This window comes from Cnephaeus nilssonii, assembly GCF_951640355.1.
Source record: "Cnephaeus nilssonii genome assembly, chromosome: 4".
NCBI lineage: Eukaryota > Metazoa > Chordata > Mammalia > Chiroptera > Vespertilionidae > Cnephaeus > Cnephaeus nilssonii.
Window position 1 is genome coordinate 68295425 of NC_137075.1, and position 27046 is coordinate 68322470.

Here is a 27046-nt window from a genome sequence, read left to right on the forward strand (position 1 = left end):
GTCTGGGTCCCAGGGACCAAACGCTCTTTGTCCTTTGTGTCCCTTCAGCTCTTATCTCTGTGTCCACTGAGTGGCAGAGGCCCAGGCCCAGCACCTTCCAGACCTGGGAAATGGAAACCCGGGGGAAAAGGTGAGGCGTGGGTGCAAAGCAATACCTCCCTCCACACCACACCACCTCCAACCGGCTCCTGGGCCACTGGGGAGAGAGCCAGGTGTAGCTGACAACAGGGCCCGCACCGCCAGGAGCCCCTCCCCCCTCCCTCCGGGCTCCAGAGGAGGGCATGTGGGGTGTGGCTGCGGTACCCAGTTTGTTTGGTTTTTTCCTTCCCTTACTCCACCCCATGCATTCTTCTGACGGGCATGCTCAGGGGCCTGGCCCTGACGAGGCCTCAGGCTCCCAACCCTCGGCCCCTGGGAGTGGGGTGCAGAGGGGGTGAGGGGGCCTATGCGCACCCCCTGGGCGCGGGGCTTTGGTCGTACCTCAGCCTGGCGCGTGATGGGAGGTCACCCAGCCAGTGGCTGGCAGGTGGTTAAATGCCAGCCCCGCGAGGGGAGGGTGCCCCTGGCCCGCGGCTCCTCCCTCTGCCTCCCCGCCCCGCGCCCCGCCCCGCCCCGCGCGGCAGGGGATCGCGGGCGGGACCGGCGGGGTAGGCGCGCCGACCGGCCGGGCCAGGTGCAGCACCCGCGTGTCTGGGGGCCGCTGCGCCAAGAGGAGCGCCGGGTCCGCGCGCCCTCCCAGCCGGACGCCCGTGACCCTCGGAGCCCAGGTAACCGAGGGTGGGACGCCTCGCCGAGGCCGCCGCGGGCCCCCGCGCACGCGCCCTCCCGGCTCCACGCGCACCCAGCTCCGCGGCCGCACGCGTGCTCCCCGGGGCCGACCCGCAGCTCCGAGGGCGGGTCTTGGAAAGTTCACTCCGGACGGACGGCTGCGCGCGGGGCGGCAGGGAAATGCAGCCGGCTTCCCCGCCGCCCGCCGCCCGCCGCCCGCCTCCTGCTGCGGGGAGCCCGGGGCCCCGGTGGGGCGGCCGCCGCGGGCGCACGGGGTCTCCGCGGACATCGCTGGAGTTTTGCCTTCTCACTCGTCCCCTCTCTCAGTCTTCCGAGCCTGTGATCCTCTCCGCGCCACCGACCCCTGGAAAAGGTCTTTGGATGGGACTGCCGAATTGACGATGTCTTAAGGGATGTTTACATTTGCGCTTCCCGCCTCCTCGGGCCAGAGACACGCTAGGACACCGGGCTGCCGCCGGGGTGAGGGTGAGGCGGCGGCCCTCGGCTCCAGGGGTCCGTCTGGGCGCTGTTGAAGTGGGTGCCCAGGCCAGGGGAGCCTGGCTCCTGTGCCGTCTTGTGGCTGGGCATCCTGGGCTCCCCCAGTACTCTCCACGCCCCAGGAGACCAGCGAGCGCAGAAAGGGCGGCCTGCCGCCCACCAGGGCATAGACCTAGGGCGCAGGGCCCTTGCTGGTTTGAGGAGAATGGGCTTCCTCCAGCCTAGACTGTGACGAGGGCTCAGCTCAGGGTAAGGATGGGCTGAAAGGTGCTCCTTCCCATGCAGAACCAGAGAGAACAGGTTGGGGGAGGTCAGTGGGTCAGAGAGGAGCTAACGTGGACACATCTCTGATGTCATTTTACCCCCCCAAAACCAGCGCCCTACGTAGGCCTTATTCCATTGGCAGAAGGGGAAAAAGGCTCCAAGAAGTTAGGCAATGTGCTCAGGAAAAGCGGTGGACCTGGACCGCACACCAGTCTTCCAGAGCCAGATGGCTGCTTCCCCACGTGTTTGCGGGCCCCTGACTCAGCAGGGGTTTGTTTCTTCTCCCTCTCCCCGAGCTTCCTCCCCTGGAAGGGGTAGGCCAGGAAAGGGCACCTCCAAGAAGAAATAAAACCTGGTCACGAAGCTCCTCCAAGAGAGAGTCAGCTCCTTGCTGAGCTAGGAGCTGTAGCAGAGTACCCGGAGCAAAGGTGCTCCAGGAGAACTGAGTGAAGGAACCCGAAGCAGCAGGGATTCTTTCCCAGCTGACGGCTCTCTGCCCTCGGCGAGCAGAGGAAAGGGGCCCACCACCCCCATCACCAAAGGCCTTTGACATCCTCGCCCACTTGAGGCAATTTGGCATTTTGTAAATCAGGGAGCACTTCCACAATCCCATGTAGTTTTCCAGACGGACAGGCTTTTGCTTCACCCTCCGTCCGCTTCCTGTCAGGCCTGGGAGAAGCAGAGGGAGGTGGTTCCATGCCCAGCTCGGCCTGCCCTGGGTTGGAGGCGGGGGACCCCTGTCCCACCCAAGCCTTATCCATCCCTCCAGAAGTCTTATTTGGAAACGTTAAATCTCCATCGCCTCCTCCCTCTCCTTATCACTCCCTGGGGCAGCCGGGGACAGAGGGAGGAGAACTTGCTTTTATGGGCCTTCATTTCCCCACCTGTAAAATGACGACAACAGAATCTGCATGGTTTCATGGGAGAGAAAGTGGTCCGAAGGGCTCTGTGAGCTTCAGAGCAAACCATAGTGTCAGCCTGCCCTGCCCAGCTGGGCTGTAAATTCCTCTGGGAAGCCACCATGCATCCTGGAATCCGTGAGGCTGACCTCATCCTGAGCACACAGTAGGTTCACAGGAAGTATTTACAGTCTCTACAGGGTGAGAAATTGCTGAAATTGGTGGGAAAAAGGGAGAGTTTTTAATCCTTTTTCCCTCTCCCCATGTAAAGATAGGGAACAGGCTACCGTATAAGAGGGTCCAGGAGGAGGGACAGGAGTGGTGTGAGAGCCCCTGGAGGGGGAAATGGTCATTGTCTTGTTTATGCAAGGCCAGGGTCAAGTGGGGTGTTGATGGAGGACCCTAGAAGATTTTCCATGGCAGTGCCCTGGACACTGAGGCCCTGCGAGGAACCCATAACCCCAAAGTCTGCTTTGGCCTGAGGACAGATCAGGACAGGACACCCAGAGTTGGTCAATCAGTTCCCTAGAGGAGGCCACTGAGAACATCGCTGGGATTTAAGCTCCTGAACCAACATGCCCTCCACCCGCCCCATCCCATCCCCAGCTGTCCCTGCCTAGCTTCCTACTCTTGGTTCCTGGGTCTTAACCAGAGCTCTAGACCCAGAACTTCTCAGCTGGAATCAGCCTTAGAGGCTATATTCCTACACCCCTTCCCTGCTGTATTTTCCATAGTACTTGTCACCATCTAACAACCTGTACGTTCATTCCTATCTTGTTTATTGTCTGTCATCCCTGTTAGAATATCAGCCCTGTGAGGGCAGGTCTTTCTTCCTGTGTTATCACTGCTCTATCCCCAAGGCTCAGAGCAGTGCCTGGTGTGTAGTGAGTGCCCGGTTAATACATGTTATGTAAACGGTACCTTCAGCCTGCCCTTCCTTGTTGTACGGATGGGAGATTGAGGCCCAGAGATGAGGGGTGGCCAGTTGGAGGCAGCGCTGGAGCTTTTCCTGATTGGGCTCCAACTAATTCAAAGCTGGGTCTCTGTCCCCTGCACCAGGTTGCCAGGGGTGCTTCAAGCCAGCTGCCTTCCGTCACCCAAAGGGGCAGCTCCCGTGCTGAACAGACAACCAGCCCCACAGGGTCAGACCCCATCTGAAAAGAAACCTCCCAATCTGCCTTCCGAAGGTGGCCGTTCCTCTGTCAGTGGTGAAAATTGCGCCCTCTCCAGGCCGCCTGCGAAAGTTCCCCAGGGCCGGGGAGAACCCAGGAGGACCAAAGCCAAGTCCCGGCAGCCCTGGGGAGGAGGGTGGAGCTTCAGATCACCTGGGCCAGGGATGGCAAACCTGTCTGAGATGGTGCAACCAGATGTGGGCCAGGAAGAGTGAGGACATTATTCTGCCCAAGGCCCTGGGAAGGCTCGGGGCTCGGGGCCTCACTTAGGAATCTGATTAGGGTGGTTCCCTGGGGGGCCCAGGAGCTTGAATTTCGGAGACAGTGTGTGTAGAGACAAGCAGGGTGGAGAAGCTCCAGTGTGGGGTGTGGAGGTGGAAATCCAAGAACTATGACTGGATAGGAGCTGGGACTTTCTATGGGATAGAGAATATGGGAGGGGGACGTGGGATATATCTGTAATACTATCAACAATAAAAAATATAGTTAAAAATGAAAAGAAAAGAAAATATGGGAGGCACATCCACACACACCAAGCAACTCCAACCTCCCTCCCCCCTCATTCTTCCAGCTGCCATTGTTTGGGCAAAGGAATATGATCTGTTCGGAGTTACAGCTCTGAGCCGTGTAGGACTGATCGGAGGGGAAGACATGGGGGCAAGGAGGCTTCCCGAGGCCCTATTGCAGGAGCACAGGTGGGAGATGCGGTCCCTGGAGGTACCTCTCCTCCTCCACTCCCAGGAAGTAGAGACCCTGCCCTTCTCTGCTATTACTCCTGCCTTTTTAGTAATAGTAATAAACAATCAGTAACTGTTAGCTCTGTGGCAGGCCCTGTTCTAAGCACTTTACATGTATTAGTTCATCCTTACAGTTACCACCAGCTTGAAATGGTATCATCTCCATTTTACATCCTATAGATGGGGAGCCTGAGCCTCAGAAAGGTGACCTAACTTTGCCCAAGATGACACTTGGGCAGGGACAGGGGGCGCCAGAATGAGCCCGGACAGTCTGGCTCCAGACCCTGCAGCCTTAGCCTCCGTGCCATGCTGCCTCCGTCAACCGGGTTGGCCACACAGCTGGGACGGAGAGCCTGGAGGCCAGGGTAGTCGGCACACCCCTCGCCGCGCCTGTGCAAGCAGCGCCTGTGCAAGCCCACACGTTAGATCCACGGGGGCGCTGGCTTTCCCCAAGCCCTGCTGCCCCCCCAATCCTTTTCCATTGAATTGTGGTTTGCCACATTAAGAGTTGGAATGCACCTGAGACTATTTTAGGGAAGAGCTTCCAGAATTTGGGCCTTGAAGGATTTATAGGAGTTTACCTGCTTGCTGGAAAAATTGGAGAGGAAGGGGACTGGGCAGGTGGAGAGAGCAATAATCATTCTTAGTCTGAAGGAATGAACTCGTAGTGCATCTGAAGGGACCCCCTCCCAACCTTTGTTGCCCACTCCCCACCCCGACCACTCCCTGTGGGCTCCCTGCCCCTGAAGAGGGTGAGGCCTGACCTGAGACATAGCTCATGCATTTCTGTCCCCTGACCTCCTTATCACCGCCATCGCTACAAGTCTGGTGGCTTTTAGCAACAGTGATGGAAAAGTACTCCTGCTGTGATATGATGTGAGTCAGTCCTTCATAAATAATGGGGTTGCACCATCAGTTCTGCTGCCTGGACCTGTGCCCTCGGGTCCGGCCCGGGGTTGGAGACATGGTGCTGGCTCCTGGGGGAAGGAAAAGGGTGACTCGAGATGCTGTTTTGAAATTGCCCAGATGGCAGTGAAGAGCCAGCAGGTATGAGAGATGCAGTCATTTTGGGCATCTGGGGGGAAAAGACAGTGTCGCCCAAAGCAGTAATCTAAGGTATAATTCCCACCCAGGCCCTGTTCTCTAAGTCAGGGTTTACCCTATAGAGTCGTGCCCCCTTCTGGCCTTGACACCAGGCTGGGATCACCCCCAGCATGTTCTGTCGGGACTTGGGTGGCAAATTTCACCTAATTTTGCCTGGACACACCATAGCCCCTGAAGACATTCTTTCTCTCTGGTTGTTTGGGAGCCCCACGGCCAGGCTGACCCTGGTGGGGTTCGCGTGGAGCCTGCAGAGGCACAGAGCCTAGTAGCCATCATGGGCTTCTAGACTCCATGCTCCCAAAGTCCGCCGCTCTGCCAGCTTGCCACCTGCCTCTAAGTTGGTCACTGCACTCTTGGGAGCTGAAGGCTGGTGTGGCCGGTGTGACTGGTGGGGAGTTCTGGGTTCTATTCCGACACTAACTCACATTTGACTTTGGCTTTGTCCCTTCTTGGGCCTCAGTTTTCTCATTTGTAAAAGAGACAGCGTGGCTTAGATCAGGGACTATTGGCTAGTAGACTGGGTACTTCTTTGCTGTGGGGCTGCCCTGAGCACTGTGGGGTGCTGAGCAGCATCCCTGCCTCTACCCACCAGATGTCAGTAGCACCACCTCTCGCTTCCTTCATTACAACCAGAAATGTCTCCGGACAGTGCCAATCATCTGGGGGCAAAATGGTCTCTGGTTGAGACCCACTGGGTTAGATGCCCTCTGAGTACCCTCCCTCCCAAGGATCGCTCTCAGGACCCAGACACAGTTTCCACAGATTTGTAAATGTGGGCCGTGTGGGGATCTGTGGGTGGGGGCTCCAAGGGCTTGCAGGGCAGGATGTGAGCAAGGGGGAGGCTCTGGGCCTGCTGAACCTCTTGCTGAGAGCCACGGCCAAGTTCTCTTTGCTTTCCGGACCTTGGGTTACATAAGACAGTGGGGGCAGGGGCGGCAGGCCTGTGGTGGGCCCCCACGCTAAGGTCAGCAGCCTTCTAGCCAGTGACTAATCATCTCTCTGTGCTCAAAGGACTCGGCTTCTCCATGGTCCCCTCTTGGGGACACAGGAAGTGAATCAGCCCATCATCTGCGCAGAGAGGGAGAGGACAGAGCATGGTGATGTTAAACACATGGCCAAGCACGCCTGCCCCGACCCAGCCCTGGCTTTATTTTATTTGTTCCTCCCAAGTTAGCTGTTTATTATCTTTCTCCATGGAAGCCCCTTCTGACCAAGTTGCTTAATGAAAGAGGGAGGTTTATCTTCTCCAGGGGTGAGAGGGGTTTGTCGATGAATCTTGGAAGTAAATCGCTGTTCTAGGGACAACAGGCTGTGAGATTTGGGGTAGTGTTAACCCAAAATGATTGACGTGGGTTATTCCTTCTTCTAGTCCTCCTTGGAGGACTGTAGACTGCTCTAGACTGTGGATGAGAGCTAGACTGAGCAGTGAGGCAGACCCAGTCCCTGCCTGCAGACACCTTCGGTCTGGGCGGACAAGGTGTCAGCCGTAATTGCCATGTGCTAAGAATGTGTGTGAGCCCACGCAGAGGAGGGCCCGGTGAGCCCCACCCAGAGTGTTGTAGGGAACTGGGGCTTGGCGGGCGGGTATAGAGGTACTCAACACAAATAAGTGGATTTGGGTTTTGTTTTTGCCTTTTTTTATTGTGGTAAAATGTACATAACATAAAATCTACTACTTTTATCATTTTAAAGTACACACTTCAGTGTCTTTAAGTACATTCACATCATTGTACAACCATCACCACCACCCAACTGTGGAACTCTTTTCACTTCATAAAACTCTAACACTAACTCCCCATCCCCTCCTCCCCCAGCCCCTGGCAACCACCATTCTTCTTTCTGTCTCCATGGATTTGACTATTCTAGGTACCGCATGTAAGTAGAATCATACAACATGTGACCTTTTGTGTCTGGCTTCTTTCACTTACCATCATGTTTTAAGGTTCATCTGTGTTATAGCATGCCCCAGAATGCCCTTCCTTTGTAAGGCTGGATAATATTCCATCATAGGCTTAGACCACGTTTTGTTTATTCATTCATCTGTGATGGACACGTGGGCTGCTTCCACCTTCCGGCTGTTGTGGGTAGTGCTGCTGTGAATCTTGGTGTGCAACTCTCTATTTGAGTTCCTGCTTTCAGTTCTTTGAGGCATATACCCAGACGTAGAAACACTAGATCCTACGGCAATTGATGTTTTATTTTTTGAGGAGCTGCCATACTGTTGAGGAAGAAGTGTTGGGACTAGATTTTAAGGATGAGCATGAGATCTCCCGTTATCTAAACAGAGGAAGGGGAAGGTAAGAGAAAGGAGAGGGGAGTTGAGAGGAGAGGAAGGGAGGGGAGAGGTGGAGGGGAGGGCATGAAGCTAGTGCACAGTGGATTTTGTGCTTGGGACTGAAGCAGGGGTGTGACTGCTGACAAGGCCATGGCGGGGTAGAGTATGAAGGGTCTTGGACCAGGCTAGGGAGCTTGGCCTCCACACTGTAGGCAGTGTGACGCATTGGGGGTGGTGGTTGTTTTTTTTAAATCAGGAAGTGATACATGCCATTTGTCACCTTAGAAGGACGTAGCTGGGCAGGATGTCCCAGGTGAACTGGGAGGGAAAGAGGCTTAAAGCAAGAACAACCAAGTGGGGAAAAACTGGGTAACACTGAAGCTACATCGTTGGGTGGGTGGAGGGAGCAGGTCTGAAGGATGGATGTGCCACACAAGGGTGCCCAGGTTTCTGGTTTGGAGGCTGGGTGAATGGTGGGTAAGCTAACAGGAAGAGCAGCCGGTTTGACAAGGTGGTGAGGCAATAAGCTTGGGCCCTGTTGGTTTGGAGGGGCCCCTGGAGCCACCTGGGCGGAGATGAGGGTTTGAGGGGTGTCCCAAGCTGTGCAGAGCCAGGATCTGCAGTGTCAGGAGAGCAGCTGGTCAAGGGCAAGGGACAGGACTGCTGTTGGACGGCAGAGAGGACCCAGTGGAGTTGGAGGGTAGGACCCCGGGGTGGCATCTGCACAGGATGGGTCAGTCCCTGCCCTGAGCATCTCATGTACCTTTTCACTGCCAAGTTCAGGTTCTGTGCTTGAGGCTGGTCATTGCGGGGTGGAGATAGATAAACATGAGCCAGTGACTTCAATTCACTTATTCACCCCATAAAGCTTAGAAAATGGAAGTTGGCCAATGCCTTTGCACAGTTAAATATTTAATCACGATTGTGATAGGTGATATGCAAGAGAAATAGAGCGTGTGGTGAAAGTGTGTCGTGGGGACGTGATTTAGTCTGGGCGGGGTTTCTCACTCTGCACTGTGGACACGTTGGGCCAAGTAATTCTTTGCTGTGGGGCTGCCCTGTGCATTGTAGGGTGTTTAGCAGCGTCCCTGGCTTCTACCCACTCGATGCTAGTAGCCATACACACCCGCACCCCAGCTATGACACAAAAAATGTCTCCAGATGTTGTCAAATGTCCCCGGGGGGCAAAGTCACCCTTAATTGAGATCTATGGTCTAAAAGGTCAGGAAAGGTTTCTTGAGGAAATGATGTTAATCTGAGTTTTAGAAGACAGATAAGCATTAAGATAAAGCAGGTCTGACCCTGGCTGGTGTGGCTCAGTTGGTTGGACATCATCTTGTGCACCCAAAGGTTGCCAGTTCGATACCTGGCCGGGCCACATGGCCAGGTTTCAGGCTCAATTCCCGGTGGGGACATGCAGGAGGCAGCCAATCAGTGTTTCTCTCTCTCTTTCTCTCTCTCCCTCCCCCCACTTCCTTTCTCTCTGAAAACCAATAAAAATATTTTTTTAAAAGATAAAGCAGGTTTGGAGTGTGGAGGAGAAGGTTCAGGGTGCTTATGTGTGCAAAGGCCCTGAGACAGGAAAAAGCCTGGGGAGACCAGTGGGGAGGGAGGTGGAGCCAATGAAGAGGCACGCTGTAGGTGAGCAGTGGTGGAGGGGGAAGAGTGGGTGAACTAGGGACACTCACGAAGGACCCCAGGCAGGGAGGCCTCCCAGGGGTGGAGGACGAAACGGGCTGGAAGCTGGTGGGTTACATTTTGATGATGTTGGGTTGGAGAGCCCGGGAGACACCCAGGTGGAGCCCTGAGATGAGAAGCGAGGTCCGGCTGGAGATGTGGATTTGGGGGTTATATGCACGTAGACGGTGAGTGAAGCCCTGGAGGGGATGAGCCCGGGAGTGCGTGTGGACCATGAAGAGCAGAGCAGAGAGGAGGCCTAGGCGTGAGCTCCAGCAGCGCCTGCACTGGGAGAGTGAGGAGGAGGGGCCTGCAGAGACTGGAAGAGTTCCCAGAGAAGGAGCAGAGGAACCCAGATTGTGTGGAACCCTGGAAGCGTGTCCAAGGAGCAGGGCCTGGTCCTGTCACGTCTCTGGAGCCAGAGCAAGTAAGACAGGACTGGGAAGCAGCCACTGGACGGAGACCAGTAAGCGCCATGGGAGAGGTCAGACGGAGGTAGCTGAGGAATGGGGCAGGAGGGAAGCTGGATGCCAGAAAGGGAAGTGGGTTAGGGAAGGTTTTGTTTTGTTTATTTAATCTTGCATGTTCTCCCCGCATACACACCTTTTTTTTTTCCCTTAGAAAATAAATGTACAAGGTTCAGAATTCAAAAACTGAGATTACAGTGTAAAAAGTATTCACCCCCATTTCCTGTGGTCTCCCAACCCCCTCTCCCCACCTTTGAGGCAACTTCACCAGTTTCTTACAGATTCTTCCAGAGATACTTCATACATGAACCAGTAAACACATATGTAGAGTCTTTCCCCACCTTTGGTAGCACAGTGCATGCATCTTCTGCCCTTGATTCATTCTTTTCCCAGTTAGCTATCTTGAGATGCTTCCAGAGCAGTACATAGTGTCTTCATTCTTGTTTACAGCTATATAATATTCCACCACAACATGATGTCATGTAAGTTAACTCATCTCCTGTTTTTTGGACATCACGAACAACACCCCACTGAATTGCCTGTGCTTTAGTTATTTTGCAATGTAGGTAAGTGCATGTAGGATAAGGTCCTGAAAGTGGAATTGATGGGTCAGAACTATGTGAGTTTGTATTTCAAAAGCTATTAGCAAATAGCTCCCCACAGAATTGCTAAGAACGTGTACGCCTACCAACCATGTATGAGGATGCTCATTTTCCACACCCTCCAATGTACAGTGTTACCAAACTTACTGATATTTGCCAATCTGGAAGACAAACATAATTTCTCAATATAGCTTAAACTTGCATTTTTCCTGCTATGAATCAGGTTGAACATGTTTTCATAGACATAAGAGCCATTTCTATCTCCTTTTCTATGAACTATTTATGCATATGTTTTGCCCGTTTTCTATTAGATTGTTGACCTTTTTTTATTAAATAGGAGATGATATTTATGTATTTGGGAAACTAGTCTTTTGTTTAGAATATAAATTATAAGTGGTCCCTCCTTCCCAACCCCTAGTTTATCAAGGAGTTTTTGCTGTTGCTACCTTTTTTTTTTTTTTTTAAGAATTATGAATGCTGCCTTGACTGGGTGGCTCAGTTGGTTGGAGTGTCGTTCTGTACACCAAAAGGTTGTGGGTCTAATTCCTAGTAAGGGCACATACCTAGGTTGTGGGTTCAATCCCCAGTCGGGGCATGTACAGGAGGCAACTGATCCATGTTTCTCACATCGATGTTTCTTTCTCCATTCCTCTCTCTAAAAATCAATAAACTATATATCCTCAGGTGAGGATTAAAAAAACAATTATGCCAAGCCAGTGTTGCTCAGTGGTTGAGTGTCAACCCATGAACCAGGAGGTCACGGTTCGATTCCCGTTCAGGGCACATGCCCGGGTTGCGGGCTCGATCCCCAGTAGGGGGTGTGCAGGAGGTAGCCAGTCAATGATGATCTCTTATCATTGATGTTTCTATCCCTCTCTCCCTCTCCCTTCCTCTCTCTGAAATCAATAACAATGTATTTTGAAAAAATAAAATAAAGAATTATGAATGCTAATGGGAGAGGTTCACTAGAGAGAGTGGCCCCTGGCACAAAGGTCCCGAGGAAGCACTGGGCTACATTCCAGACCGGAAAGGCCGGGGACACCTCCGCTGTTGTAGCAGGCAGAAGCAAGGGAGAGGGTGCTGGTGCCAGAGGGCTGGTGGCCACAGGTTGAGGGAGTGAAGTTGAGTCTGCCCAGGGATGGGGTTGCGTTAAGGAGGTATCAGAGAACTGGAGGGGCAGGAGAATTACTGTATTAGCAAGAGCGTGATTAAATTAATGAACCCTTGAAGCTGAGCTACTTGAGGGGAAGTGAGTGGATGGGTGCTCTATGATAGCTTCGAGTCTGTCAGTCTGTTTGGCACCCATTAATCACAGGGCCAAACTAATGGCCAAAATTATTTGCACCTCGCCTGCGATCCAGAGTCTATGCTTGAACCACTTCCTTATCTCAGTTTCACACACCAAGCCAATGTCTCCCCTGTCCTAAACCAACCCAGGGCAGGTACCAGACAAGCAGGGACAGCTCCTATGCCCCAAACCCATTGGAATTATTCAAATGAGTCAGTCCTAAGCTTTTCAACCTGCCTGCCTTGCCTTTCCCATGGAAACCCAGTAAAGGCTCTAGCCTAGGCCTTCCCCTCACTCCTGTTTCTGACTCTTAACCAAAACCTAGTGCCCCCCTTGTGGTCCCGTGTGTGTGAGATGTGTCCCCTTCGCTTGGGAAATATAAGTAGTAAGTTATCTTTCAATGGCATTAGCCTCCCCGGGTGCCATTCCATCAACTCCATGAATTAAAATCCTGTGGGTACAATTGAGACATCAGGGACCCTTGGACAGGCAGAGAGTATGAGGCTCAGTGAACCTCAGGTCCCAGCAAGGCTCCAAAACTATCCCAGCGTAGGTGGTTGAATCAGTGAGCTCTCAGGGCAGCTTCCTAGAGGAGATGGGCTGGTGATGAGGCAAGGCCTTATGGTGGGAATACAGGACCACAGACTGGAAAGCACAAGGGAGTGTGTGTACGCGGGCAGTGGGGGCAGGGGCAGGGGGACAATGATCAGAACAGAATCATTTTTTCAGGGGATGCGGGGGAGAATCTGCCAATTTTAATAATGTTGGCCTACATTCCAGTCCTATGTGCTGTAAGTCAACAAATCCACCAAATCTCCCAAACGCATGTGCACAATTGGTGATGACTCATGCTACTTTGTGACTTCTTTTATTGTTGCCTAGGGAATTATTTACCTTCTTAAGAGTGGAATATGGAGGAAATAATCTCACATTCAGCAAGTGCTTACCTACTTCTTATGAACTCTGACCTGAGCCCGGTGCTGTGGGTCTCACAGGTTTGTGGCAGGAAAGACACCACGTAGCGATCCTCCAATACAGCCGCGGGTGCCAGTGCAGAGGAGCAAGGCAGCCGCTGGGCATGGTTGGCAGAGAAGACTTCTTGAAAGAGGAAGATCTGGAGCAGACAGTGGGTCTGGAAAAAGTGGCGAAGGGGAAATGAAGTCTAGTGAGGAGGCCCCTTGTTCTGGCCAGGTGTCCGGGGAGACTGAGCATCCAGGTGACAGGAGGAGGATGCAACGTGAGCCTCTAGATGGAAAGGGAGAGGAGGTGGTAGAGTCCTAGTGGGCTCTGTCATATGGGGGGCCTTGGCTAATAGGGGAGCCCCAGCAGGTGGTGGAGCCTCGAGCTAGACAGGAGAGGTTGGACTCAGTGATCTTGCATTTCTCTGAGGGCCAGCAAAGCTTTGAAAACTTACAGTGGGGCCCTAGCTGGTTTAGTTCAGTGGCTAGAGCGTCGGCCTGCGGACTGAGGGGTCCCAGGTTCGATTCCGGTCAAGGGCACATGCCCGGGTTGCCAGCTCGATCCCCAGTAGGAGGCGTGCAGGAGGCAGCCAATCAATGATTCTCTCATCATTGATGTTTCTCTCTCTCTCTCTCTCCCTCTCCCTTCCTCTCTGAAATCAATAAAAATGTATTTTTAAAAAAGAAAACTTCCAATGAAGGCTGTTGCCTCCTGAAGGACCCCTCTGTTGCCCCCAGGGCAGGAAACCAGAGTTTCTCCAGATCAGGACTCAATATTGCTTCTCCCAGGGAGCCCTGCCTGTGAAAGGTGGAGGGGGCAGCAGCAGCGTGAGAAGGCCGCTAAGACATGAGGGCGTTTATTTCTTGAACTAGAGGCCCGATGCACGAAGATTCGTGCAAGAATGGGCCTTCCTTCCCCTGGCTGCCGGCACCGCCCTCGCTCTGGCCCGGAACCGCCTTTCCGCCTTCCCACACTGCCCAGAGGCCTGAAGCGGCAGGGGGCGGTGCGCCCCGCCCCACCCTGGCCGCTCAGCGCCTGTGTATGCAAATGATCCCGCCAGCTTTGTTGGGTTAATTTGCATACTCACTCCTGATTGGCTGGTGGGCGTCTCAAAGGTACGGTCAATTTGCATCTTACTCTTTTATTAGTGTGGATATTTTTGGAACACATCCTCTCTAGAACCTGACCAATGGTTTTAAAAAATGTAAGCGATAAAAAAAGGAAATTGTGAGAAGGAGGATGAAACATTTGGTTTAATCATGCGGCTGAGGGAGGAGGCAGGAGGAAGAGAAAGTGGCTGACTCCACTGCCTCCTCCCTCCCTCTTCCCTCCTTCGTAGTCTGGTTTGGCTTAATCCTCACCATCCTCTTAGGGACCGTTCCTCCAAGTCCCACAGGTGCCCAGCTAATGGAATGCTGCTTTTCAAGACTGGAGGCTTCAGGACTTACCCTGGGCCCAGCTTGCTGTGTGACCCTGAGCAAGCCACCCCACATCTCTGGGCCTGGGTTTCACACTGGGCTTCTCTTCTGGAAGCATCAGTTTTGTCTTTTAGGTGCCTTTTAGGCTCCTCCTAACAATCAAATCTTTGCTCCTCATCCTCAAGATGTCCTTCAGGGCCTGAAAAGAGCAGCAGAGGAGTCTGAGGAAGTCGGTTCCAGTGGTTCAGCGCCCGCAGGCCTGGGCGGGGAAGGGATACAGCCTCTGGCCACCGCCCAGCCGGCCTGGGTGTGCGGTGAACACCCCTCATTGTCTGAAAGCCGCAGATTTGACTTTCAAAGGGAAGCGTCTCTCCTGATAAAGTGGGTCTTGTTCCATTAAAGACAGCTTTGTTTGGGCTCCCGCTTTTAGTCCCAGTGTCCAACTGGAGTGAGGAGGTCTCTGGGGTGTTAAATGATTCCTGCTCCGGATGCCCAGCCATGCCTTCAGCATTGTTTATTGAGAGCCCGTGGGTGCTGGGAAGGTATTGCCATCTCCATTGTCTCATGCTAGTACAGGGAAACTGAGGCACGGGAAGGTCAGCTTACGCCCTCGCTTGGACTGCTCAGTCAGACTGGAACCAGGTCTTTGGGCTCCTGCCCAGTGTTCTCCTCCCACAAACTGCTTACGATGTGGCCAACACAGCTGGGCTCTGCCCTCGCTCCACGCCTCCTCCTCTGATTTACCTCCCGACAGACTGCCAACCGCCACCAATTATTGTGGAAATGAATTCACTTGCTCAGGTAGGAAGATCGGGGCCTCTGTGTGAAAAATGAGAGAGAGAAATTTCCTCTAATCATTTCAGCGAATCACCATGGCACCTGCCTTCTCCCCAAAGTTCCAGTGTGCTCCCAGGGCCCTTCTTTAAGGCCCAAAGAAGTGAGTGGGAAATGGTGACATTTCCAGCCTCAGGATGTGGGAGGGGCCCTTGATTCATACTGCTGAGGTGACCACTTTTCCACCTCCTTCTACAGATGCCAAGCCCAGTATGACATTCCTGGGCCAAGAAATACAGAGACCCACCCAGCGGTGTGGTTCCGTGGATTGAACGTCACCCTGTGCTGGTTCAACGTCACCAAGAGGTCGCTGGTTCGATTCTGGTCAGGGCACACGCCCGAGTTGCGGGCTGGATCCCCAGTAGGGGGCGTGCAGGAGGCAGCGGATCTAGGTTTCTCTCTCATGGATGTTTCTAGCTCTCTCCCTCTCCCTTCCTCTCTCTCTAAAGTCAGTAAAGACTTTAAAAAAGAAAAGAAAGAAAGAAATACAGAGATCCATCTTCAAGCGTGCTTCCTACTTCACGGCGCTCTGTGGTCCACTGCAGGGACATGTGTTCGGGAGAGGCGTTTTAAGCATGGAAGTGAATTTTTCTTTCACTCTCACTTTTCATATAGAGGCCTGGCTTTCCCTCCCTGGGCAAAGTGAATTATTTTCCACAATAACCAGTGGCTGTTGGAGCTTTGGGGGGGCACGAAGGGATGACCAGGACAGCTTCGGCCAGACCCCCACCCCCACCCAAGCTGCTGCCTCTGGGGCCAGCCCTCCTGGGGCCTGGGTGAGCTCCGGGCAGGGGCGCAGGTGGGCCTGGAGCCTGAGGGGCGGGCGGTCATGCAGTGGAGACACATGGGAGGCAGGCAGGGGTTCCCGTGGCCACCTTCCCGAGTGCTGGCTGCATGTTTTTGGAGGCTGGTTCTGAAGGACCCATTATTCCATTCTCCGTGGGTTTTGAATAATGCATTTGCCTCAGCCCTTTTAGAAAGCCTGTGCTTAATAATGCTGGAGTAAAGACCTTGTGTCACATGGCAGCCACTGGGGCTCTTAATCCACCGCTGCATTCAGATGTGAAATGTGTTCCTTGTGCCATTAGGTTAGCAGGAACAACACCAGCCTAGCGAGGAGGAAGGAGAACCAGTTTCGGTCTACCTTGCAGCCTGCGGCAGGTTTGAGGGGGGCCCTCCCCTTAACAACATCGTAAGGGCAGGAGCCCTTTGGAACACCAACCGTGCCCCCAGCCCTCACCCATGGGCTCTTGTTAATGCCAGAAACAGACCCAAGAGGTAGTCACTCTGGGGATTATAAACATGCTCACCCAGAGGCACATTGTGAAAATCCAGTGGAGTGTAAAATGCCCGTACAGGGCTTGGCACAGACCGAGGCTCCACAGGAGATTTCAGATCAACGCCATCAGCCCCATGTTACAGCGGAGGAAAGCGAGGCCTGGAGAGACCTCAGGGCTCAAACCCGGGGCGCCCTGACTCCAGGGCCCAGACCCACGCCTCACCCACGACAATCGTCTGGGAGCGAGGCTCCCGCCTGTCTGAGCTCCTTATTGGCTGTGGGGCCATTTTCCACTCACACCTGTTCCCACCTGGGCCCTATGTCCTCTGACCCCCAATGTCCTCTAATCTAAAGGTTTGGGCACATGCGGGTCCCCTGCCTGGTCCACGTGACCTGCTTCCTCTGCTAGTTTGAACCACCCTGGCTGCCCTGACCGTTTCCCCCTTACCTGCGGGGTGTGTTTTTGGGTAATAATTGTGTGAAATGGCTCACTCAGCAGTTTGATCAGTTAACAACACACGCGCGCGCGGGCACACACACACACACACACACACACACACACACACACACACACCTGTCCTGCTGGCCGGGTCCTGCCTGTGAACTCAGGGTTAATGATTGCCAAGGAGAGCTGGTCAGGAGGGAGGTTGCTCTGAGCACCCTGGCCTGGGGGAGAGACGCACCAGGGGGCACCGTGTCCTGGCCGGCTCCCCGTGCCCCTCCCCTGCTGGCTCCCATCTCTGGTCTCTCTGAGTTCAGCACCAGTAGGCCTCCCTCTCACCCTCTGCTAGCTGCTTCCCTTCTCTGGGCCTTTGCTCTGAAATTCCTCTCCCTGGGGGCACCATTCCCTCTCCTCTGCCAAAGCAAGCCCTCCCCGCCTTTTGGGATCCACCCCGAGCGCTGCCTCCTCCAGAAGCCTTCCCTGACTGCCCCAACATCCTTGCTCTTCGTCCCTTCTCTGAACTCCTCCACGCCATGGGGCAATGTGTTGAGCACTCCCCAGCATGTCGGGCGCTGTGCTTGGTCCCTGGGCCCGCCCTGAGCAGGGTGCCAGCCTGTAGCCCAGGAGGGACAGGCGTGCTCCAGGGCACCTGGGCAGCCTGAGGTGAGGCAGGGGTGCAGAGGAGTTCCCAGTGGCCTGGGGGCTGATGCGAGTGAGGCACACTGGAGCCTGATGAGGGGCCTTGGGGGGGACACTGAAGGGTGAGTGGGATTTTCCAGGCAGACAAGGAATGAGGATCCGGGCATCTTGAAGCAGAGGGAGCAGCGTGTGCAAGGGCAGGATTCGGGGTCACACAAGGATCCAGCTGTTGTGTGTGGGGTGTGAGGCACCTGTGAAACACCCAGGTGTGGCCTCTCCGAGAAGTCTGTCTCCTTCCTGTTCGCTGATCGCTCGCAGTTTTATTACTGTGTCTGTCTCCTCAGCGGGAAGGCATTCCCCTTGAGGGCAGCCATGGTTTCTTACACGCTCACCTGGGACCTGGGCAGGGAGCCTAGGAGGTGTGGGACTGCATCTAAAACTCTCCTCCTTCAGTGCCCCTCCTACACTCCCTCCTGCCCACCCTGCACCTGCACCTGCACCTGCACCTGCTCTCACCGCCCTGCTGGCTCAGGCCCCAGCTCCGTACTTCTGTGACTTCGGGCCCCGAGTGCCTCCTCCTGAGTGAATTCTAGGCCACATGAAGGTGCACAGTCACAGATGCTCAGGATGGCCGTCCCCATGGGAATCGCCATTAGAGCTCACTAACCAGGCTGCCCGCTGGGGATTCTGACTCAGAAAGCTGGAGATGGGCTCACTGGTGAGTTCTGTGTTTGTGCTGTTGGGTTTGTGACTTATTGCTAGAGAGCTTTTCCAGGCCCCTGTCCCTCCCCCTAGCTTCATCCCCCTCCCAAGCGTCAGCACCCGGACTCCACTGGGCATTTTCTGGGTGGGGATCTCAGTGCCCACCGAGCGGCCCTTCCTCAGTGGGAGACAGGGCCTCTGTGGCTTGAGCTGAAGCCTACCTCCCCAAAGCTCCCACCTGGGGGTCCTGCTCTGCCCTCAGAGACTGCCTGGCCTCCTCCAGGTTTCCACGCCTGCTTCCCCACGATGTGAGGTGTCTGGTACCCCATCCTTACTGGGTCTCCCTCTTTTTCCTCCTCCTGTGGTCTGGGCTCTCCCAGGCTGACAGCTTTATCTCAGACGTTAAGTCTTGATCAGGTTAGAAGCTTGGGAGGGGGTGGAGATAAGATCGTGCCTACTCTCAGCAGCCTGACATCTCCCTGTTGGGGGAGGGGAACCCCAACACTCAGGGCCTGCATTCACCTTCCGTCAACCTGGCAGGGCTTCCCCCTGTTCCAGCCTGGAAGGAGGGACCTGCTTACTGTACCTGCCCTGGAGGCCCACGAGCCATAGCATAGGCTCCCCGGTCCTCATTGTGCGGGGCTCAGTGGCTCATCTGCTCTGAGTAGGTCTGTTCTCACCGTGGCCTAGACTCCCAGGGGTCTCAACACTGGCTGTGACCTTGGGAGAACGTAACTCGCCTGGGCTGTAGTGGGCCTGGGGAAACAGTATGTTTTCAAGTTCCAGGTGGTACGTCAGAGGTAAGGACGCTAGGCTAGTTGCCCAGCGCCCTCCTGTCCAGCCCTGACAATGGGTAGGAATAGTTATACTGGAGTAAATTAACCTGTATACCACATAGCACTAGAGTAAATCCTTGTAATTTACAGAAAGGCATTTCATTCAACATTTGACCTAGTAAAACCAATTTCATAATTTTTAAATACAAAAATGTATAACAGTTTAGAATATCAAGTAAATGTGAATTTATAAAAATAGACATTATAATTCTGGTCTCTGTTAGCAGGTAAACAAAAAGGAAGTATTCAAAACATTAAAATCTACATGCTTCAGAAACACAAATTTAGTCATGAAAAATTGAAGATGAAATATTATTTGATCGTTTTTAAGGCAGAATCTTAAATTCAAAGGACATTGGCAGTATCATATGTCACAAGTATGTTTTCTCCTATAAATTTCCTAGAAATTTCCTGACTCTACCCTAGCTGGGGAATGGTGAGAAGATATATTTGTCAGATATCTTTGAATATTTTCCGCTGACAAGGCCTTTTGGCTTTTTTTTTTTTTTTCCTCCGTGAGTACTGCTGTCTTTTATCAGGAGCCATAGTTTTTGTTTCTAAAGCATTTCCCATTTGTCCTTAAGTTCCTTAGTTTTATCTTGTTCAGACGATAGTTCTTATGTCAGTTTCAAAACTGTCATGTTGATATTTCATATGTTAGGGAAGTGGGAACACAGTGATAATTATTCCTACAACATACTTTTACTTTATCTTCGGCCATGCAGTGTCTGAGAAGAAGGCAAGACATAGTTCACATTCCAGGGGTATTTTTTGACACTGTGATTGTCTCCTTTTAACAACATATAAAAAAAAATGGAGAGGTGGGTATAATGAACTTCCATGCCTGGCCTCCACAGTCATCAGCTCATGGCCAGGCTTTCTCACATCCACCCTTACCCATCACCCCTGCTCCCAGCAGATTCTGTGGAAGCAGATCACCATACAAGACCTCATATCATTTTCATTTGTAACTAACTACCTAACTACCTCAGTACATATCTCAATGAAAGGGCCCTTTAAAAACATAACCATAGTCCTATTATTGCACTTTAAGAACTGACCATTTCTCATGACCATGAAATATCCAATGGTCAGGTTTCCCCAATTGCCTCTTCCTTCCTTCCTTCCTTCCTTCCTTCCTTCCTTCCTTCCTTCCTTCCTTCCTTCCTTCCTTCCTTTCTTATTTAAGTATTTTTATTGATTTCAGAGAGAAGGAGAGAGAGAGAAAAACATCAAGGTGAGAGAGAAACATCGATTGGTTGCCTCCCGTATTCACCCCCACCAGGGATCAAACCCACAGTCCAGGCATATGCCCTGACCAGGAATCGAACCAGCACTCTATTGGTGCACGGGACGACTCTCCACCAACTGAGCCACACCAGCCAGGGCTCTCATACATTTTTTTAATAGTTGGTTTGAGATTTCAGATCTTAAAAATTCTGAAATAATTTTTGAACCAAGCATACTCCATTTGGGCACTGACGTACAGGATTCATGAAAAAAGCATGCCAACTACTGGGTAGAAGGTTCTAGAGAAATTGCCAGACCCTGCCACCAGGGTTCAGATTGCGGTAGGCGGCGGAAGTCCTTCAGCTGCTCAGCAAACGTGCATTCGTTCAGCAGCAACACAGTGCCCAGTCCTGGGCTGAGCACCTCGCACACAGCAGGGAACCAGAAACACTCGGCCAGCCTTTTTTTTTTTTTTAATGTATCTGATTGATTTTTTACAGAGAGGAAGAGAGAGGGATAGAGCGTTAGAAACATCAATGAGAGAGAAACATCGATCAGCTGCCTCCTGCACACCCCCTATTGGGGATGTGCCCGCAACCAAGGTACATGCCCTTGACCAAAATCGAACCTGGGACCCTTCAGTCCTCAGGCCAATGCTCTATCCACTGAGCCAAACCGGTTAGGGCAGACTCAGCCAGTCTTGACCTGCGGGAGCGAGGGCACTGGTATGTCACTGTGAAGTTTGCAGACGGGATGATGTAGACCCTTTCAAGTGATACTGGAATTTAGACTTGGATGGATAGAATTTTGTCAAGAAGAGAAAGTGGAGGAAGGGGGTCTCACCTGAGTAAACAGCAAGTACAGAAAGCATGGAGGTGCGAAAGCCATCATGTTAAAGGGCAGAGACCCGTGATGGTGTGTGCGGCATATGGCAAGGCTGGTGGGAGGCGGGGCTGGGGCTGGGTGGGCTGTGGAAAGCTGGAGGATATGCTAAGGAGCCAGGTCTTCAGGGACCTTCTGGCGGGGACCCAACGATTTTGTTGTAGGAGCATAAAGTGTGGGCCATGAGTCAGGAGAGCAGGGCCTTGCAGGAACTCAGAAGGGTTCCGATTTCCAAGCCCTTCCTGGAGCCCCATAGCTATGAGGCCAGGAGTCCCGTGGGAGCAGGCCTCTCTCTGCCCCATTTCCCGGTATCTCCAAGGCTGGCACGGTGCCTGGCACACAGGAAGTGCTCAGTGTGTGACTACGGACTGATGACCTAGGGCTCCCAGTGCAGGGCACTCCTGCCCACCTCTGCCTTCACCATGGTGATGACAGAGGAGTCCCCTTAGGCCTCTGACTTGGGAAAGGTGGTTGTTTTTCCAAAATACATGAGCTATCTGGCTTTAGGACCTGGGTCCCAGTCACCCTGATGGAGGACTGCCAGGCCATTGTTGCCCCTGGCAGGGCCCAGGCAGACAAGCTTCTCAGGTAGGTGTGTGTAGACATGCCACTGTTGGCAATGGATTTGCAAATATTTGCAGTACAAACGTGCCATGGTTTGGCTCACGTAGCTAATTTCTTTAAGACCGGCCAAGGGTTAGAGGACTCATTCATTTATTTCCTTTTAGTGGTATTGTTGCTTTGCTAATCCTCCTATATAAGAAAAGTGTAGTATGCAAATTGTCCCCTCAACCAGGAATTGCCTGGGAGTTCAACCAGGGGGCGGTGCTGGCCAGGGAAGGGAGGGAGTACCCAGACAGCAGCTGCTAGGGGACCCTACTAGTGCACGATTTCATGCACTGGGCCTCTAGTCTATATATATATAAAAGCCTAACATGCAAAGTGTCCCCTCGGGAGTTCGACTGACCGGGAGTTCAATCACTCACTATGACGTGTGCTGACCACCAGGGGGTGGCGTGGAACGAAGGAAGGCCCTGGCCAGCAGCCAGCAGCTGGCAGCTGCTAGGGACCCTACCTGTGCATGAATTTCATGCACTGGGCAATAATAGCACACATGCTCATTTAGGCAAACTGTGTTTTAGAAAAGTGTAAAGAAGAAAGTAAAGAAAATCCCCAGAGCTGACCTCTACCGCATAGAGAGAACCACCGTGCACACTTTGAGGAACGTCCTTCCATACACTTTTCTGTCCATAAATACAAGCTGTTAAATGTAACTCAATGTTGTATATAGGTGGTGTTACAAGATTTAGGTTGTTCCATAACCTGCTGGTTTCATTTAACAACAAGTTGTGACACTGTTTCCTGTCAGTAACCACAGATCTGTAACATTTTTAATAGCCGCACAGTACAATTTTTCATGGGTGTACCATAACTTAACCAGCCAGCTCTCTCTTGCCAGGAATTTGGATTGTTTCCAGTGTTTCTCTACAATGTGCTAAAGAATATCCTGCAGGCTTTTTCAAATGTGCACAAGTCGCCTAGTGGCAAATATCTAGAATAGCTGGGATAGCTGGAACAAAGAAAAGGTTCAGGTCACTCACCGAGTCCAAAAGCCAAGCTGGAAGGTCGCCATGGCAACCCCTTCTCACAGCACGTGGAGCGCCCATTAGTCACAGCTCCAGACTGGGAGGTGGGTCAGAGCCAGAGGGAAGCAGTCTGTTTTCATGCAGAATTACAAACCAAGGGCAGAGGGAGCATGAGGGAGCATTAATGCAGAATTCAGATGGTTTGGGGTGCAATGGTGATAATAGCCACCATGTATTGAGTGCTTGTTTTCTGATAGATCCCATGGTCTTTCATCCTCACAGGAGCCATTGATACTTTCATTATCCTCTTTTAACTGATAAGAATATTCAAGTTGAAGAGATTAGGTCATCTGCCAGAGGTGTGCAGGTAGCCAGGATTTGAAATGGACTAATATCCACTCCTCAGAATTCTCCTTATCTGACCTAGGGTCACCATCCTCTCTCCCATCACCATCACTGAGACACCCCCCTGCCCAAGTCCTAACTCACCAGCCCCCTAGGGACTCATTCCCACCACATTCAGATGGGGTGCACTAGTCTTCATCTGGCTCTTCTCCAGGACTATGACTCCACACCCTCCACCACCCCGGTGCTGAACGTCAGACAGCTCCCAGAACTGTGTACTCTTTCGACCTCCTTCCCTTGACTCCTGCTACACCCTCAACTTAGAATGCCCTCTCTCCTCTGTGGCTGCTGTGCTCTGTTTATTTTCAAGACTCTGCCTAAACAGGCAGTCAGAAGGGTCCTAGATTGGAGAGGGTGCAGGCTGGGCTGAGGGACAACCTCCCCCCACCCGTGCACGAATTTCGTGCGCCGAGCCTCTAGTCTATATATATAAAAGCCTAAGCGACCGTTAGGACCAGAAGACCGGAAGACTGGCCGGTAGCTATGATGCACACTGACCACCAGGGGGCAGATGCTCAATGCAGGAGCTGCCCCCTGGTGGTCAGTGTGCTCCCACAGCCAACCTCCCGTGGCCGGCCAACCTCCCGCGGTCCCTCCCCCAGCCGGCCCTCATCAGCCCCAATCACCAGCCAGGCCAACGGACCCCACCTGTGCACAAATTCATGCACCAGGCCTCTAGTATTAACTCCATTGTTTACACCAGGGTTCACTCTCTATAGTACATTGGATGGGCTTTGACCGATGATAATGTCATGTATCCCCCATGACAGTGTGATCCTGTTATTTTTAAAAGCACGTTAGAAGCCCAAAGTCTCTGCTTTCTGCACTTTCATCCCACTCTGCCCCTCCTTTTCCTTGTCTCTACCATACTCTGTGTTCAGCTCTTCTCACCTCTCTGTGCTTCTTGGAGTTTCCCATCCCCGCACCTGGACAGTTTCTGGTCCGTCTCATCTCTCCACCCGGCATGAGCTCCTGGAGGCGCTCAGAGGGACCTAAGAAGTCTGGAAGCCTGCGTGTCCTCGGTGCCTGGGACAGGGCTGGAGTGCTTTGGGACTCACTGTGTGCGGAGTAAATGCCCGCATGCCTGCTGGGTGCAGTCGACAACAGGGAGAGAGTCTGTGGCAAGAGACAGAGACCTGAGCAAATCGCACGTTTCAGTAGCTGCAGGGAGGAGTGAGCGGGTGTCCCAGCAAGTACAGTTTAGGGAGGGGAGAGGGGAGGGCAAACACAGCTTTGGGTGGCAGGATGCTGGAATCCTCAGCAGGAGCGAGCGGAGGTCTCCAGGGCAGTGACAAGGAGTCGCCCCATGGAATGCCCCCCTGTACCAGCTTTCCCTCCCTTCCTGCCCACACGGCAGCCTCCTGCCCACATGGCAGCCTCCTGCCAGAAAGTGGGTGAGCAGGCAGCATGGGGAAACATTTGAGAATGAAAATGTCCCCCCAAAGAAAGATAAAAACTATCTCCCTTGTGGGGCTGCCCCCACCCTCATGGCAACCCTGGGCTCCCTCCTGCCACCTCCTACACACACACACACACACACACACACACACACACACACACACTCACTCCCCAACTTTGCCCCCAATTAGCCAGAAGAAGACACACGCCTCCCACTTGCTAAAGGAGCCCAAAGGGTGACTTGCTGTCCTATAGCATTGCTGTGTGCCTTTGTGCACGCTGTGCCCTCTGCAAACTGACAGACTTTTCTGATCTCTAAACAAATGTCACCTTCTCTGCTTCTTCCCCCGAAATCTGACCCCGTCCCCACCACATGCTTCCATAGAATTTTGTTTTCATCGCCCGCTAGCATCTGACCTGCCCAGGCACTGGCCTGCATGGCTCTCTTTTTCTGCAGGAACTCCCCAAGGCTCAGCTGTGGTCACACCACTGCGTCCCCTGCTCTCGGGCAGTGCCTGGCACATAGACTTCTATGTGAGGGTTGGATGAAGGAATGGGCAAATAAACAAATGGGCTGCCTTTGAGTAAAGCAGTAAGTTTTTATTGTCTCTCCTTTCATATAAAAGCAGATCTAGCCCCGTCTTCAAGCAATCTAAATTGCAGGCACCGAAACAACCACACCTAGAAGAATCCGAGACTATGTAACGAAGGCCATAGCAGCTGCCATTTGCTGAGGTGCTGCGGGCGGCACTGTGCAGAGAGCCTTATGAGTGAGGGAGGAGACCAGGCTGCGGCGGCTCAGCAGTGTGCTCCAGGGTTGTACGTGTGTGTAGAGAAGCCTGGGCTGGAACCCCGATCCGCCTGACCCAGAGCCTGTGATTGCCACCCTCTCACGGGTCTGGGGTTGCTCAGGGGAAGGAGAGAGCAGGGAAGGGTCCTGGGAGGGCTGGGCCTGGAAGGCAGCCAGAGAGTGGACAGGGAGAAGGTGTTCACAGCGGGAGGACAGGCTGAAGGCTGGCGGGAGTGGGGAGATTCCCAGGAGTTTCAGGGAGGCGGTTGGGAGCGGTCCCCCCACTGGCTCACTCTGGGTGGCCCACAGTGGTGATGGTGCCGGCAGCGCCCCAACTCAGTAGCGGGCTGACGGTGCCTGCTGGGCCCCCCTGGCCCGCTTTCCCAGCTCAGCTCCGGGGAGAGCAGGGTCTGCAGTGAAAACCATTCCCGTGGCCCGTGGGTGGGGCCAGGCTGGTTGCCGGGGTGTGGGCACCCCTGTGAGAGGCAAGGCCAGCGCCGCCTGCAGATTAGAGTCTCTGGAGCACACCTGCTGAGGGGAGGGCATGCCTTCCAGACCACGGGGCCTGCGTCCGGGCGCAGGAGCAAGTTTCCGCAAAGGAACGCTCTGCTCATCCACCGACGGGTGGACACGACACAGAGTCCACCTGTTTCCCACCACCAGAGCCGGCCCGGTGACTCCTGGCCTGGAAAGGGGCTAAGGGTCCTGAACCTTTCCAGCTCGCTGCGACAACATGAAAGCCGTGGCCCTGTCCCCCATGACACAAACACACATGTTTACTGGTATGTACAAACATGTGCCCACACATGCACACACACGATTTTACCTATAATTTTATTAACCTCGGGTTACAAACCCCCATCCTAGGACTTGCTGCAGCGGATGGGCCCCTCTCCTGAGTGTGTTGTGATTTATAGTAGTAATAGCGGCACCACGACTAGGAGGAGAGTCACACTACTGGTATTTACTTAGAATTTGTATAATAACTTTATGTCTGTTATTTCTTTTTAACTCCCCACAGCTCTGACTGGGTAGATAGCAATATCCTTATTTCACCGATGACAACAATGAGTCAGGGAGAGTCACTCCGCCCCGCCGAGGTCATATCTAGGAGACGGCACAGGGGAGACCTGACCTTGTCTTCCCTGGGTCCCCAGCCCATGCGCCTCCCGCCTGTCGCACGTCATCAGAAGGCTTCTGAGGAGCTGGGGTCCCACCGTTAGAACCTTCTCCAAGCTCAGGTGGCCAGGGTGCTTGTTACAACATTCCACGGACTGTTAGGAGGGGCTTCTTGTCCAGCCCTTGTTTTGTCTGGATACCTGGAAGCATTGGTCCCCCAAACTCCACGGACACATCATGGTGTGTGTGACTCCAGAAGACATTTTTAAAAGCCATAGCTCCTCACAATGGCATTCGCACATTTTCTCAAACTTTTTTTGAGTGTGACCTTCCGTAAGAAATACCTTTTTTCCTAACCCAGTACACAAATATTGGCAAGAATAGCATAACAAACATACACTGAGTGGCCAGATTATTATGATCTCTGAACGCATAATAATCTGGCCACTCAGTGTATATCCTATACAATAAAAGGCTAATATGCAAATTGTCCCCTCAACCAGGAGTTCGACCAGCAGGCAGGCCGGCCAACCGCCCATGTCCCCTCCCCCTGGCCAGGCTGACCGGACCCCACCCACGCACGAATTCATGCACCGGGCCTCTAAAATACACACACACACACACACACACACACACACACACACACACTGAGTGGCCAGATTATTACGCGTTCAGAGATCATAATAATCTGGCCACTCAGTGTATATAACTTAACATACATAACCAACAGGAATGTCACAGAGCTATACTTACATTTACTCTAGGCAATACACTG

The 27046-nt window shown here is 53.1% G+C and overlaps 1 protein-coding gene across 1 annotated transcript in view; it reads left to right on the plus strand.

The window, feature by feature from the left end:
• The first annotated feature begins 587 nt into the window (after positions 1–587).
• Positions 588–27046, plus strand: part of PAQR5 (progestin and adipoQ receptor family member 5) — an 82611-nt gene continuing 56152 nt past the window's right edge. Inside the window, exon 1 of the mRNA XM_079769790.1 lies at positions 588–767. The gene's annotated coding sequence lies outside the window, so the exon portion shown is untranslated. The remainder of the gene's footprint in view (positions 768–27046) is intronic.